Here is a 16,754-nt window from a genome sequence, read left to right on the forward strand (position 1 = left end):
AATGAGCTCCTGGTCCATTTCTCCCCGTATTTATAGCCAAATTCTGGTCCCGCTCCGACACCTCTATACCAACGCCAAACCAAAGTTCATCGCCGCCATGGATAGCTGCTTCAACGCCCGACACCATTCCAGCAACCCCGTGTCCGCTCGTAAAACGCTTACAACCGCTCCACCGAAGTTTGTGCAACGTTTAATCGCCGCCCGGGCAACGCTGGCGAAGCAGCGGTGGTCCAGCGTTCAAGATTTCTGCGTTGGCCTAGCAGACCCAAGCGTCCACGAACTTGCGTCTAGCGGTGCCAAACTTTGACTGGGCGTTGGTGGAGCGGGGGTGAACTTTGCCGGGGCGGAAAATTGCCCCATCCTCACCGCTCGCAATATTTTGTGCAGCTCAAAACTTTCGGAGTGGTAGGAGGGCCCCTCGAGAAACATCAGCGGTGGCCGAGCGTATACGGCGTTGCTTTAACGGGGGCCAACTTTTGTTAAACGGTGGTGAACGGTTACGAGCGGTGATGAATTTTTTTCACCGCTCCAGGAACGCTCCAGCAAAGTTCGGGCAGTGTGACCGGGGCCTAAGTGTGTTTTCAGAGTTTTTATATCGGCATGCTGATTGCACCTTAATCCTGTGCAGGTGTGAGTCGTCTATGGAGTGCGCGAGAGAGTCCGCTTGGTGCATGCGCTGTCTGGAGTGCGCCTGAGAGTCTATCTGATGCACGCACCAAGGCATGCAGGTGTGACACTCTTGCACAAAATTAGTACAAAAATTAATGTAGATATAAATATCTTATGCCAAATTATTATGGCATGTTACAAAAAATAAAGAAAAAATCTAAGTCCTTGTCTCCAATTTACGAGTCCAAATGCAGTTAATGCACGAGTCCGAGTCTGAGTCATCAGTGCTCAAGTCCACCTCACAACAAGAAGGTTCTGGGTTCAAGCCCTGTGGCTGAATGGGTGTAGTTTGTATGTTCTTCTTGTGCCTGTGTGGGTTTCCTCTGGGTGCTCTGGTTTCCTCCCACAGTCCAAAGACATGCAGATTAGTTCAACTGACTACTTTCACATTACTTATAATGCTTTGCACCTTAGGGGGTAACCAAAATATAAACAAACTAAAACAACATGGCGTTGCACACTGACAGTAATCTTCCAAATTTAAATTTCCCTAAAACCTTCAAAGAAGTGTCAAAACTAACTAAACCAAAGCTTCAATAAATCTGCAAAGCCTTTTCTGTGGACTTCAAGAAGTCAGTCGGTAAAAAAGCACTTGTAAATATCATATCGAACGCTTTGAACATCTCCACTTCGGGTGACAGAGAGCAGCCTTCTTCATCTGTCAACACGAGTGTTCCAACAATTACTGGCCTGCAGAAGAGCTGAGAAAGATCAACACTGATCATAGAAGAATCCACAGTGAAATTGTTTTTGCTGGGTGCTGATTACGACGAGAAAGCCGTAAGAAAATACAAAACGCTTCGTGCATGAGAACACAAGCAAGGAATTCACTCAGTCAAGCAAATACTGTGAACACAGCAGAACTGTCTCATTTATTTTTGAAGTTGAAGTTGATTTTGATTTCCTTCACTCTGATTTTCCTCGAGCTCATATGCTCCCAGATTATGACAATCTTTGGGCTGTTAGAGGAAGTTGTTAGGACTACAGGGTCAAATACTACATTCACTCTACCTACATAAATACAAAAAGGGGAAGGACATGTAAGCTTACAGTGCAAAACTGCATCGTTTGCGCTTTGTTTTGGGAGTTGATCCTTCAATAAAATCGTCCTTTTCAGTTCTTTGACCGGCGAGTGGCCTAGTGGTTAGTGTGTCCGCCTCGAGATCGCAAGTCCTACTCACGGTCGGGTCATACCAAAGACCATCATAAAAATGGTACCTACTGCTGTCTGGCAAGGCACGCTGCAATACAGATGTGAGTAGGGAGTCAAACTCTCGCGGTTACCAGAGGACTAGCCCCCCACTGTAACCCTAGCTATGTTACAGTAATAGGCGAGAGGCCGAGGGCTACGGAAACGGAGCTCGGCGCTGCCCTATGCGCCACTTGGCATGGGAAGGACTTTGGCTTGGCTTTCAGTTCTTTGACCTGTCCTTGTTTTTCAGTTTTCGCACTTTTTATGCCTAAACACAAAGACAGAAGGGTTGTAGGCTTTGCGACTTGGATCATCAGACTTTACTCCACCACTGAAGCGTGTAGAACACAGTCGCGTGTTGTCTTTTGGTGTAAATTTTTGACGGTGAATTCTGTCGAACCGCGCTTTTCGATGTTTAGCCTCTTTAGGTATTCAATAAACCTTTAAATCAGGAAAAGCCATTTTTCCCCATGTGAATTCAAAGAAATGACTGAGGTTATCTGACTTAGTAAACAAATATAGTGCCTGGTTACTCCCCAAGGCGCAAAGCATTATGGGTATGTGAAAGTAGTCAATTGGCTACTCTAAATTGCCCATACTGTAGGTGTGTGTGAATGGCTGCCTATCTCTCTGTGTTGGCCCTGTAATGGATTGGTGACCCATCCAGGGTGTGCCCTGCCTCTTGCCCAATCTCAGCTGGGACTGGCTCCAGGTTCCTCGCAATGGATAAATGTTGCAGAGGATGAATGAATGAAACAATGTTCATAATTGTGATATTAAAGAAACATATTACTGAGTTAACATTGAGATGCTTTCCTCTTTTTTGGCCAACATTTCTCAGGTATGGAATCCCTTCATTGGATTGCAGCTAATAGTGTTCTTTATATTATAGTGCAGGTCTGCAATCCCATTTCCCCAGCTGATATTCATAATATGTCACATTACCGACAAAGTTCTTTGCAGATAATGTGTCCTATTACACCCCATCCCACTAGTCCTGTCTACTTGAATACAGTGCAGCAGGATCGTGCCAAATGCCTGATGTATTATACAGCCCAGTTTCATGGGGGAATAAATTTACATACAACTTATTTCCACTACTTTGTATATGATGAATATCAGTGTTCTGTCACAAGCACGCATTATAAATAAACATTTAAAATTTTTACTTCAACACTCTAGGTCACATTCTCCACTATATTATTTGAACAAGATCAATACTTAATATACTTTTCCCCACTTTTAAATATATTGTGCACAGACAAGAAGCCTTTATTTCTTGCACATACATTCAACCACAGTGAAATTCCTCCTCTGCATTTAACCCATCTGAAGCAGTGAACACACACATGTGCACACACACAAGTGAGCAATGAGCACACACACATACCCAGAGCAGTGGGCAGCTATGCTACTGTGCCCAGGGAGCAGTTGGCGTTAGATGCCTTGTTCAAGGGCACTTCGGCCCAAGGCTGCCCCATGTTAACCGATAAAGATTATATTACAGATTTTTTACAAGCATTTTTTGGTGTTTAATGTGTCTAAATGCTGGCATAGACATGTATGTACAAAGCTTTATCCAGCTTTTGGATAATGTTACAATTCAAATGTAGTTAAATGTGAAGATTCACTCCTTCTCAGAACATACTGTTGTAATATGACTCTTGTATTGTTTAATCAAGACACCACCAGTCATTACTATTAAAAATGGATTGGAAGTTATTTTTAATTCTATTCAATTCTGTTCTATTTTTTGTACACAGATTTTGACAGGAGACGCTGCCACAAAGCAGCTTTACAGAAATCCAGATAAAAAATGATATTTTAAATTGAGCCCTTATTATCTCTATCTATCTATCTATCTATCTATCTATCTATCTATCTATCTATCTATCTATCTATCTATCTATCTATCTATCTATCTGTTATTTTACTAGATGAGCTCTAACAGGAAATACCAGCAATTAGCAACGGAGCCTTGTGAAATATATGTTGAGAAATGGACATGCAAAACTTTGAAATTAATTTAGATTGTAATTAAAAAAAGACTCTAAGTAAAAATTTTGATTATTAAAAAAGCGTATGTCTTTGAACTGTGGGCGAAACCAGAGCACCCGGAGGAAATCCATGCAGACATGAGGAGAACATGCAAACTCCACACAGAAAGGCCCCCAATGTGCAACTGGGCTCGAACCCAGAACCTTCTTGCTGTGAGGCGACAATGCTAACTAATACACCACTGTGCTGCCCACTTTGTGTGCACTTTAGTGCTTTATAAGGCTCATTAAATAATCCTAATTTCTCCACTTCTCAGCTGCAGATAAAAAAATAATCATGCTTGCAAGTTGCTATGGAAAGGACTTTTTGTATTCATTAAGATATGGGCGGCACGGTGGTGTAGTGGTTAGCACTGTCGCCTCACAGCAAGAAGGTTCTGGGTTCGAGTCTAGCGGCCAGCTGGGGCCTTTCTGTGTGGAGTTTGCATGTTCTCCCCGTGTCTGCGTGGGTTTCCTCGGGGTGCTCCAGTTTCCCCACAGTCCAAAGACATGTGGTTAGGTTAACATGGGGCAGCCTTGGCTGAGGTGCCCTTGAGCAAGGCACTTAACCCCCATCTGCTCCCCAGGCGCTGTAGCATAGCTGCCCACTGTTCTGGGTATGTGTGTGCGCTCATTGCTCACTTGTGTGTGTGCATGCATGTGTTCACTGCTTCAGATGGGTTAAATGCAGAGGATGAATTTCACTGTGCTTGAGTATGCATGTGACAAATAAAGGCTTCTTCTTCTAACATATTCAGCATCCACAAGTACAACTGTTTAGACGTTAGTTCTGGCAGAATGTGTTCATCTATTATTAGGATTTGGAAAAAGATCAGGGTGGCACACTGCTGCTGCAAAACTCTGGGGTCCCCAGTTCGATATGGGGTTTTGGTTACTGTCTCTGCAAAGGCGTTTTGGGTTTCCTCCAATTTCCCAAAAAACATGCTGACTAAACTAACCTTAGCTATGTTCTTTTCTAAAAAAAATAAAAAATAAAAATACATGAATAATTAAAAACAAAGCAGCAAAATTTAATATACTGTAATGATGTGCCTTAATGGCCCTGCACAAAAATAAGGCTCCTGGAGGCAGCAGGTAAGTTGCATTGCCACTTGATATAATGAGGGCATGAAAGATTTGTCTGAACCAAGCAGATCAGCTACAACATCTCAGTTTGTGAAAAATGAGGTGAGCTTTCTCACACACTGCTTTAAAACGCCATTACAGAGGTGGGATGTCATTGGAAGCAAAGTGCCTGCAAACTGGAGGGGGAAGAGAAGTGTGTGTGTGAGAGAGAGAGAGAGAGAGAGAGAGAGAGAGAGAGAGAGAGAGATGGAAATACAGGATGAGTGATTAAAAGAGACTGGAAAGAGTAGGAGAGAAAGTGGGTATGACAGTCAGTATGATGGAGACAGAGAAAGGGGTTAAATTATGGAAAGAAAAGATGGAGACGGGAAGGATGAAATAGAAAAAAAGAAGTAGAACTCAATGCCAATGGTGTCAAGAGGGAAGTCAAGTCTCGCCTTGTATGCCAGAAATACCGCTAAAATATTCTTCAAATGTGGAGAACACTGCTGAAGAAAAATCCTGGAGACACCTGACCTTGCTGTATCAGTTCATCTGCTGGTTACAACAAGAAATTCCACATAAATCCTACAAACATTTAACCAACCACTCACCAGTGTTGTAGCCGAGTCACTAAACCTCAAGTCCAAGTCTGGTCTCGAGTCCCCAGTGTTCAAATCCAAGTCAAGTCAAGTCATGAAAGAAAATTTCAAGTCGAGTCCACTATTGATCTGAGTCGAGTCCGAGAACAAGACTCCAACCACACCATTTGACAATGGCCACTGCTGCCTTTATGTGAAAGCGTCTCTGCTACTGTGTTGGACTAACATTACTGCTTGACTGCCCCATTTTAGTTCATAGGCGACAGGTAAAAAGCTAGTTCATCACTTAGCAAGCCCCGCCCACTATCAACAGGGCAAATAACATGAGAGAGGGTTAACACTAGCTAGTTCATCGCTCAGCAAGCAAGCCCCACTATCAACACAGCAATGAACATAGCATGTCACCTCCTTCTCTGGGTGGAGTCTTGCCAAATGACGATTGAAGTTCGAGGTTGTCCCTGTCGTCTCCTCGATAGTTCTTCTACATATGGAACACACAGGAGTGTATTTTTTCCCACTGCACGAGAAGTCTGTAAAGCAAAGCGGACGATCCTAGGGGCTTCTCTTCAGGCATTTTAGCACCATTAACGTTAGTTTGTTCCTGAACATGACGTATGAACAGGTGAATGTGCATTCTCTTGCACAAAATTAGTATAAAAATTAATGTAGATATAAATATTTTATGCTAAATTATTGTGGCATGTCACAAAGAATAAAGAAAAAATCCGAGTCCTCGTCTCCAATTTACAAGTCCAAATGCAGTTAATGCGCAAGTCCAAGTCCGAGTCATCAGTGCTCAAGTCCAAGTCAAGTCACGAGTCTTTAAAATTAGAGCATGAGTCGGACTCAAGAACTACAAGCCTGCCACTCACTCATTCTTGAGATATAGCACTAACGATAATGCACGGATGGAAAGATGGACTGTTACTTCTGGTACACACAGTACTTTTTGTTTTTCCTCTATTACACCTGTACACTGTAATTGTTTTATAATTGGCGGTGCTGGTGACTCAATGGGTTATGGTGATTACTGATAACTGATTATAGCCAAGCTACCACTATTGGGCCCTTGGGCAAGGCCCTCAACCCTATCAGTTCAACCTATCCACAACGATCCCAAATAGAAGTGAGAAAAAGATATAAGAACATTGTAACTATTTATAATTATAATGTTCAAAATTCCTTGAGTGAAAGTAATTTCACTTTCACTCAAGGAATTTTTCCTTGCACCTGTCACCTCTGGTTTGCTAATTAGGAATCTAAATGTACATCTGGATCTCTGTAAAATGGCTTTGTGTCTATTGTAAAAGTGTCATACAAATAAAATTGAAATTCAGAGACAGAAAAAGTGAGTTGAAAAGAAATCTTAGCTGAAAAGGCTAGAAAAGAATGACTAGAAGAGCACTATCAAGAGGGATTTAGCAAAAGAGGAGTGACACTGTACTGTGTAGACTGCATTGAAATACTTTACCTCACATAACTGAGCTTGTGATGCCTAGTGAATAATAAACTACTTTCAACTTTTCTTAGAATTGGCACTATACAAGCATTTACGCACAAGGCTCACACACTGCATGATCTTTTCACCTGGAGATATCAAACTGTGGGTGGCATAGTGGTGTAGTGGTTAGCACTGTCCCCTCACAGCACAAAGGTTCTGGGTACGAGCCCAGTGACCGACGGGGGCCTTTCTGTGTGGAGTTTGCATGTTCTCCCCGTGTCTGCGTGGGTTTCCTCTGGGTGCTCCAGTTTCCCCCACAGTCTAAAGATATGCAGGTTAAGTTAATTGTTGGCTCTAAATTGACCGTAGGTGTGAAGGGTTGTTTGTCTCTATGTGTCAGTGCTGTGATGATCTGGCCCCTTGTCCAGGGTGTACCCCGCCTCTCACCCATAGTCAGCTCGGACAGATGACTTGCAACCACGTGATCAAAATGTGTTACGTCATGAGCGTCCGCCATGATGGTGGATATACAAAGCAACTAGGATGGCAGCTGCTGAAAGCATGTCTGTAAACAATACAGAATTTTCTCAGTATTACCAAGATTTGAACGGTCAAATGAAGATTCAATACAAAGAGAAGATAGATATATGTGTGGTTTTGACCCATATTATTTTCTGAAGATAAGACGCTTCTAGGGCGGCACGGTGGTGTAGTGGTTAGCGCTGTCGCCTCACAGCAAGAAGGTCCGGGTTCGAGCCCCGTGGCCGGCGAGGGCCTTTCTGTGTGGAGTTTGCATGTTCTCCCCGTGTCTGCGTGGGTTTCCTCCGGGTGCTCCGGTTTCCCCCACAGTCCAAAGACATGCAGGTTAGGTTAACTGGTGACTCTAAATTGACCGTAGGTGTGAATGTGAGTGTGAATGGTTGTCTGTGTCTATGTGTCAGCCCTGTGATGACCTGGCGACTTGTCCAGGGTGTACCCCGCCTTTCGCCCGTAGTCAGCTGGGATAGGCTCCAGCTTGCCTGCGACCCTGTAGAACAGGATAAAGCGGCTAGAGATAATGAGAATGAGAGAAGACGCTTCTACCGACCATTGAGTACCCAGATATCATGTTCTATCTGGTTTGGCTACCGAAGAATCAAGTCCAACCTTGGACGAAACATAGCCCATTTTCTGAGTGGGTGCCCAGTCTGGATTGTTTCTATCATATAATTTTGCTGGTGCTCCTAGAAGCGAAATGGTAATACAGGTGTTAAAATTATAACAACAACCGAGTGAACCACGACAAGAGAACGCTCATTTTATAGCAAAATTCTAGCAACACGAAATAAAATTCTTCCATGATATTATTGAGAAAGCTTTTGAATCACACCTGAGATAAAATGATTACTGCAAACACAAACTGTTTTGGTTGTAACCTCTGTTAGATCAGCCCTGCCGATGTTGTTCAGCCGTGCTCATCTCCTGTCCGTACTAAGCCTCAGAATTTCCTTGCCCTCTTTCTGAATCATGGACGGAATTCTAAAAAATCGGAACATGCCACGGTCACAAGTACTGTTGTGACCACAACCATATACAGCACAAAGATATGGGATAGATAAAGAACGCTTAAAGCAGTGGAAAAACAAAGAGTTGCGCACGCGTGACTATGTTTTGTATGGAATGTCACTTGATTCCGCATTTGTATATCCACCAACATGGCCGACATCCGGGTTTCTATTTTGCTTTGACGTCACTTGCAAGTCAAGGATAGGCTCCAGCTTGCCCGTGACCCTGCACAGGTTAAGCGGTTATGGATAATGGGTGGATGAAGATCAAATTGTGCCTGGTGTCCAAATCCTGCTTTCTCTTGAAAATGAACATGAGAGCAGGTGACTTTGTCACAATGGAGAGTAAGAGGCTGTGGTAGTTGTTTTGGCACAATTTTCTAAGAAAACAAGAGGAAGGAGAAACAAGGGAAAATGTAGTGGAAATAATGGTTGGGAAGATGCAGGCAGTGACAGTCATCTCATTTAAAAAAAATTAAAATAAAAAAAAAAAGTCTGGAAGCACAATGTGAAGAAGCATAGCTATTTTTATACTGTGTGCCACCAGGGTCATGTTAAGTTTGCTTCTATTTTTGCTGTTCCGAACAACCATTTGGGCATTGCATGCCAGATTATTTCTTAGTGAAGCAAGATTATTTTGGTGACAATAATGGGACTCTCTGAGATGGGGGGGTGTCATCGGAGAGGGAGTGTAATATGAATTGAATATAAATTATCATAGCCGGTGTGTCTGTTTTGCTAATTCTGCCTCCGCACACTGAATCATGACCAATGAGGAATAACTCGTTAACATGTTATTAATTGATACACTAACACTTAGTATGTGCCCACACTGAGGGTGCATTATGGCTTCCTCCATTCACTGCACACAGAAAAGCGTATGATTAATATATGGTCTGCTGTGTTAATAAAAGCTGCACTTCTGCTTGATGAGCTAAGCAGGAGACACCAGGAAGCTGAGACGTGTGTGTGTGTGTGTGTGTGTGTGTACATGAGTAGGAAAGGACACACCAACCTGCCTCTTTTATACTCCTCCACATTCATCTGCCTTTAAATCTCATTAAGACTGTTCAGTCCTCACGTTGTTCCACAATCACGATCTGATTTTGCAAATGACAGGGTCAGCAAGTTAAATTTGAGTCAATCATAAACTTCATCATATCACCACAAAAGTTTCTCGAACATTAACTTGCTAATAAACTTGGCTCCATGTAAGCCCCGTGCATAACAACTCCTCCAAAGTCTTTTGTAGACATTATCCTATTTGTGATGAAGCATGTAAACGTATATTTAAAACTATTTGATGCAATAACATCCACAAACTAGCAAGCAAGCTACAATCCCAATACCAAAAACGTTGGGATGCTATGTAAACTGTAAATAAAAACAGATTGTGATAATCTGCAAATCTCAGAAACCCTATATTTCATTGACAATAGTACAAAGACAACATATCAAATGTTGAAACTGAGATACTTTATTGTTCTTTGAAAATATATGCTTATTTTGAATTTGATGTCTAACACATTTCAAAAAAGTTGGGACAGGGGCATATTTACCACTGTGTTGCATCACCTCTACTATTAACAACACTCTGTAAACATCTGTGAACTGAGGAGACCAATTGCTATAGTTTGAAAAGAGAAATGTCCCATTCTTGCCTGATATGCAATTTCAGTTGCTCAACAGTTCGGGGTCTCCTTTGCTGTATTTTGCGCTTCATAATGCGCCAAATGTTTTAAATGGGAGACAGGTCTGGACTGCAAGCAGGCCAGTTTAGCACCTGGACTCTTTTATTACAGCACCATGCAGTTTTGATATGTGCAGAAAGAAGGAAGGCCTTCCCTGAAAAAGATTTTGTCTGGATGGCAGCATATTGCTCTGAAACGTGTATATATCATTCAGCATTAATGATGCCTTCCCAGATGTACAAGCTACCCATGTCATGTGCACTAATGCACCTTCATACCATCACAGATGCTGGCTCTTGAACTGTGCACCGATAACAAGTCGGATGGTCCCTCTCCTCTTTAGCATGGAGGACGTGATGTCCATGATATCTAAAAAAAATTTCTACCTTTGATTCGTCAGACCTCAGGGACAATTTTCCACTTCGCCTCAGTCCATCATAAAAGAGCTCAGGCCCAGAGAAGGTGGCGGTGTTTCTGGATGTTGTTTATATCTGGTTTTAACTTGCATTTGTGGATGCAGTAATGAACTGTTTTCATAGACGATGGTTTTCTGAAGTGTTCCTGAGCCCATACAGTGATTTCCACTACAGACACATGTCTGCTTTTAATGTAGTGTCGCCTGAGGGCCTGAAGATCACAGGCATCCAATGTCAGTTTTCAGCCTTGTCTCTTGCATACAGAGATTTCTCCAGATTCTCTGAATCTTTTAATGATATTATGTGCCATAGATGATGTGATCCCCAAATTCTTTGCAATTTTACATTGAGGAACGTTATTCTTAAATTGTTGCACTGTTTGCCCACGCAGTCTTTCACAGAGCAGTGAACCCCTCCTCATCTTTACTTCTGCGAGACTCCGCCTCTCTGGGATGCTCTTTTTATACCCAATCTTGTTACTGACCTGTTGCCAATTAACCAAATTAGTTTTTTGTGTTTGTTTGTTTAGCATTACACTTTCCAGTCTTTTGTTACCCCTGTCCCAACTTATCTGAAACGTGTTGCTGACATCAAATTCAAAATGAGCATACATTTTTCAAAAAACAATAAAATTTCTCAGTTTTAACATTTGATATGTTGTGTTTATACGATTTTCAATGAAATATAGGGTTTCCATGATTTGCAAATTATCGCATTCTGTTTTTATTTACAGTTTACATAGCATCCCAACTTTTTTGGAATTGGGGTTGTACTTGTTTAGCGCTTTATTTTTAACAACCCCAATAACACCGCCACAGTTTAGTGTTATACCTTATATTCTCAGCTAACACCTTAAACCTGTGGTCTCCAAACCACGGCCCGCGAGCCAACTACGGCCCGCGGGCAGCGACTTTATGGCCCGCCAAGTGACGTCTAAACAAAGGTCAGGCATGCGCAATGCGATCCCTCCACATCCCTGGGTGCCTTCCGCTAATCACAGAGTGAGTAAAACAATATATCATTGACAGATGAAATACTAACAACAGACAATGGCTACCACTTCAAAGAAACGTAAAGTTGACCGCGAAAATCGCCAGTTTAAACCGGAATGGACGGATGAGTTTTGTTTCATTTTACCGGCATATCAGAACGCTAAGCCAACATGCCTGATATGCATGCAAACTGTCGCAGTCTGCAAGGTTGACAACATCAAGAGGCACTTCAGAACTATGCATGCTAGCTTTAATTCCAACTTCCCAGAACATTCTGATCAACGCAGACAAAAAATAACCACCATGCAGTCTTCTTTAAAGCGCTCAGTTTTTAGAATTGAAACGTGTAACACGGCACATCAAAGGGCAAGAGCAGCGTCTTTACGTGTTTCGTGGAGTCTCGGAAAAGCAAAGAAACCTTTCACAGACGCAGCCATGGTTAAAGAGTGTGCGATTGGTATGGTGGAAGAGGTTTTATGCCACGATATGAAAACCCAGCAAACTGTCGTGGAGCTATTAAAGCAGGTACCGTTGTCAGCCAACACTACCGCAAGACGAGTCGAAGTTTTAGCCGAGGATTGTACATCCAAACTGAAGGCGGATCTCGTTAAAGCAGATGCCATGTCCCTGGCAATAGACTCGTCGTGTGACCGAACGGATATGGAGCAACTGTCTGTTTTTGTCAGATTTTTTGATGGGAATGCATTCAGGGAAGAGCTGCTATGTTTGCTTCCTCTACCTGGGCGCTCAACGGGGGAGATTATCTTTAACGAGCTGACACGGTTCTTTGAGAAGGCTGGCTTGGACGTGGACAAAATTGTGTCAGTTGTCACTGATGGAGCCCCGTCCATGGTGGGACTTCGACAGGGATTGGTGAGCAGGCTGTCCGCAATTAACCCAAAGATGTTGACATTTCACTGCATCATTCACCAGTCAGTGCTGTGCGCGAAACTCGACAACAAAATGAAAGATGTCATGGATTTTGTGACCAGGCTAGTGAATTTCATTCGAGCGAATTCAAGTCTGCAACACCGGGTTTTCCGAGCCTTCTTGGAAGAAATGTCAGCTGAGCACAGAGACCTTTTGCTGCAGAACGACGTGCGCTGGCTGAGCAAAGGCCGTGTGTTGGAGCGTGTGTGTGACCTGCACGCCGAGCTTGTTTCGTTCCTCTCCAGCCTGCAGAGTCAAAAAGCGCAACAGTTCCAGACTTTTTTGACCGATCGGAAGGAGATGGCATACGTGTGTTTTTTAAGCGACATAATGTCTCATCTGAATCACCTTAACCTTAAACTACAAGGCAAGAATCACACTGTTGCAGACATGTACGAAGCTATTGAAGCATTCCAGGGAAAGCTGAACATTTTCGAGAGAGACATTCGAGGGAGAAAGTTGCACTTTCCTCGTTTGCAACAGCACTGTGAAAAGAACGGCATGCGCGAAGATCCAGCAATGGTGCACTTCGTGACCAAACTGGCGGAGAACTTCAAGGAGCGATTTGAAAGCAACCGCAAGCTCTCCCGTGACATCCTCCTTTTTCTGAGACAGCCGTTCTCTGTGACGCCTGATGGCCAGTGGACATCGGAGGCCAAGAAACTGCTGCCTTCTATAGATGAAGCATCGCTTCAGATGGAGGTCTCGGAAATGGCAACATCCGACACGCTTAAAGCGCACCACCAGGAGCGCGAATTGGCTGAATTCTGGATCAATGTCGACCGTGATCGATTCAGAAACACCAGATCAGTTGCAATGCTCCTTTTGACAAGTTTCCCCTCCACATACATATGTGAAGCCTCATTTTCGGCAATGAACTGTCTCAAAAATGACGCAAGAAACAGATTGTCTGACGCACACCTTGGCGATTGTTTGAAGATTGCCACAACAGAATACAAACCAGACTTCATGAAGGTTGCCTCCTCATCCAGTCACTGCCATCTCTCACACTGATTGGTGAGTAAAATATTTGTGTCTATCAGTAGTAGGCCTATTACTCAGTAAGCATTTTATTATCCCAGACATTTAATATCTGGTCTGTTTGCTCTCTCTCTATCTCTCTCTATCTCTCTCTTCAGTGACTGACGTGGCTGATATGGTCCTGCAGAATCCTCTATCTCTCTTCAGTGACTGATGTGGCTGATGCGGTCTTGTAGAATCCTGCACCTCTCTCTCTCTCTCTCTCTCTCTCTCCCCGGCTAGGAAGGTGGTTAGTTGTGTATAGTTTGTCCATTGCCCATGTATACTGCTTTTCCTGGCACTAGTGTGGCAGCAGATATAGTTGTGTGGCAGCTGATGTTTTATTTTACATTTTTAAAGAAAGCTGATGTTTTATTTTACATTTGTAAAGAAAGCTGATGTTTTATTTTACATTTTTAAAGAAAGTGATAATTCTGTGCACTGTCTCCCTCCCTCCCTGTGTGTGTGTGTGTGTGTGTGTGTGTGTGTGTGTGTGTGTGTGGAGGATGGTTGTTAGTTGTCCATACTTTGTAATACACAGCCCTTCTGGACACTTAATATTTGTTTTTTTTTTCATATTGCAAAATGTTTGCTACTGCGAGTAGGCCTAATAAAAATTACTATTTTTTTAGTACTACCTTCTGTGTCTTGCATGGCCATGTGGGGTGGGTGGGTTTGGGGTGGGGGGGTGGCTGCGGCCCTTGGCCTCACTTACTGTTCATAATTTGGCCCTCCATGAAAACTAATTGGAGACCACTGCCTTAAACCTTCCATTCTTAGCATACATAGGTACATGCTAGCTATATAGCATGCTAATTTGATTCTGTGTACAGTTGTGGCTATGTTGTCTTGTCTTAGATGTCAAGTGTGTTTCTGTTGAAAACTCCACTATATTTGATGTAGGCAGTTTCAAGCTGCAATGGTAACGACCACAGTTTTAGGCCAATAGGTGCCCAATGCTGATACTCAGGGTAGATGTCAAAAAGTTAAATGTGTATAAGTGTGTCAGCCAGACTATTATCTCATAAGCAGAATGAGTCACACTGAAGGCATTAAATAACAAAAGTGCTGAAAAAGTACGATTTGTTTGGGTATGACCCCAATCCCCTCTCAGATCATGAAGCTCTAAAGAAGTCAGGTCCAGCTAAAGCTCACACAGAATGCTGATTACAGCCACTTGACTCATTTTTAAATCAAAACTCTAATGTTTTTAATTCCATTACTCATCCATCCCACATCTCTGAACTCCCTCCCTCCTGAAAGAGGTCAGATTTTTGAGGATGACAGAATTATTGCAAACTTTATTGGCTATTTCATGTCTTTGGAGGATTTTGAGGACTTTGGGATTCTGACTCAGACTTCATCTCAAAATACAGAAAGACTGGTCAGGATGTCACAAGTTGCTTTTCACTTAGGAAGTGTTAAAGTGAGGAGGAGCGATGAGAGCTGTGATAAGAACTAAAAGGTAATAAGTTCAAATGAGTGCCACACTTTTAGCCTTGAGCTCTTTACCAATATTAAGTCTCTTAATCATTATTGAGCCTGGTTTATGAGGTCTTCCAAACAGAATAGAAAGGTGTTTCTGAGCAGGACAGGGAGCTTTCAGACAGATGGATTATATAACCCAAACAAGAGAGTTTGATACCGACTGCTGTCTGGCTCTTTGTCTGTACAGTTTGTCTGTACACTTACTGAACAGTTTATAGCTAAATATCAGGGCTGAATGCAGACATATATGACTAAGAGAAAGAAACCGATACTGATTAGGGTGTGTGGAAAAATGTAGCCAAGTAATGTGAGTGAGAGTGATGTCCATCTCCTTATGACGTTACGAGGTCACTCATTTATTATCACTTACTGTTTATTATTCTGTCTCCCTTGTTTGATGGACAGCCTGCAAGTTCATAAACAGCTAAGAATGTCCTCTTTTTTGATAAACCACTAACATTACAAGCATTTGTGTGGCTCTCAGAAGCACTTTTGATGAAGAATAGACCAGTCCTTTCTGAGGTGCTCAGGCCCACCGACAGGGGGGGACAAACGGGTATGTTGTCCCGGGCCCAGGAATGGGGGGGGCCCAGAACTGGGCTCTCATGAAGTTGCGATTATTTTATTTAATTTCAAAATGTGTTGATTTGGGGGAGAAATGTGCTATATTTGCATTCAATAAATGATTTCTAGATCTTTTGCCTTTATTGTCTTTGAAAAAGGCGTCAAGAACCCCCTACCACCCCTAATGCAAAAATGGTTTGGTCTGACTCTTTCAGCCCGTCCCTTCTGTGTGTGTGTGTGTGTGTGAGAGAGAGCGAGCAGCCCCTCCCCCAACCCGCGCGCTGCGAGCAGTGTCACAGGATTTTCTCAGTGCGCTCCCTCCAAACAACGGGGATTTACACGAAAACAGAAGGAGATATTCACAAAATTCTTTCACAGTGAGCACCACAAGGCTCTCCTGAACACACTGATGTAATTTTTTGTCTGTAGTGTAAAAAATGAGGACACTAGAGCGAGTTAAAAACAAGTGACTTTTCTGCCAAGTTTATAATGGCAGTCTATGGGGCTGCGCGCCTGTTCTCTCCTCACTTTCAGGCTTCTCATTCAAAAACTGCAAGTCCTATCGGTTAGGTAGACACATTGTGTGAATCAGGACAAGTGTGGCTACTACTTTTGAGAAAATTATGTGTGTGGAGTGAAAATTGGGGCTGAAAACACAGTTTAAATGAGAAAGTTTGAGCTATTTTTCCAAGCTCTCTACACTCTAACTTAACGAGCTCCACTGGTGTGTAACGCAATAGACACCCATTATAAAGCCGGAATTTCTCAGGCTTTATAAGGGGGAGGGGGGTGGAGACGCGGGGGGGGGGGGGGGGAAGCATGGCGAGGGCGGGCGGGTTTCTTTTCAAAATATGGCTTGCGGGAACCGTTATTCCAAAATCTCGTACCCCACCTTTAAGGCAAGGCCGGATTAACTATATGGGCCTGCGGCACAGTGCCCAGGGGCACCAACCACTCACAGCCAGTGGGGGGGCACCACATGACAGAAACTTCAAAAATATTTTTCGTGAATGTTTGTACACTTAAAATGGTTATACAGTTGACATTGTTAAATAGTCATATATAATTCATTATGAACACTTTCATAAGAACAACAACAATAAT

At 42.9% G+C, this 16,754-nt stretch overlaps 1 long non-coding RNA gene across 1 annotated transcript; it reads left to right on the forward strand.

Moving 5' to 3' along the window:
• Positions 1-13,343: 13,343 nt before the first annotated feature.
• LOC132882999 (uncharacterized) lies at positions 13,344-14,232 on the forward strand. The gene is made up of 2 exons (XR_009654269.1): positions 13,344-13,595; positions 13,718-14,232. It is a non-coding gene; the product is annotated as an uncharacterized LOC132882999 (long non-coding RNA).
• The last annotated feature ends 2,522 nt before the right edge of the window (positions 14,233-16,754 follow it).

This window comes from Neoarius graeffei, chromosome 3 (assembly GCF_027579695.1).
Source record: "Neoarius graeffei isolate fNeoGra1 chromosome 3, fNeoGra1.pri, whole genome shotgun sequence".
Taxonomy (NCBI): Eukaryota; Metazoa; Chordata; class Actinopteri; order Siluriformes; family Ariidae; genus Neoarius; species Neoarius graeffei.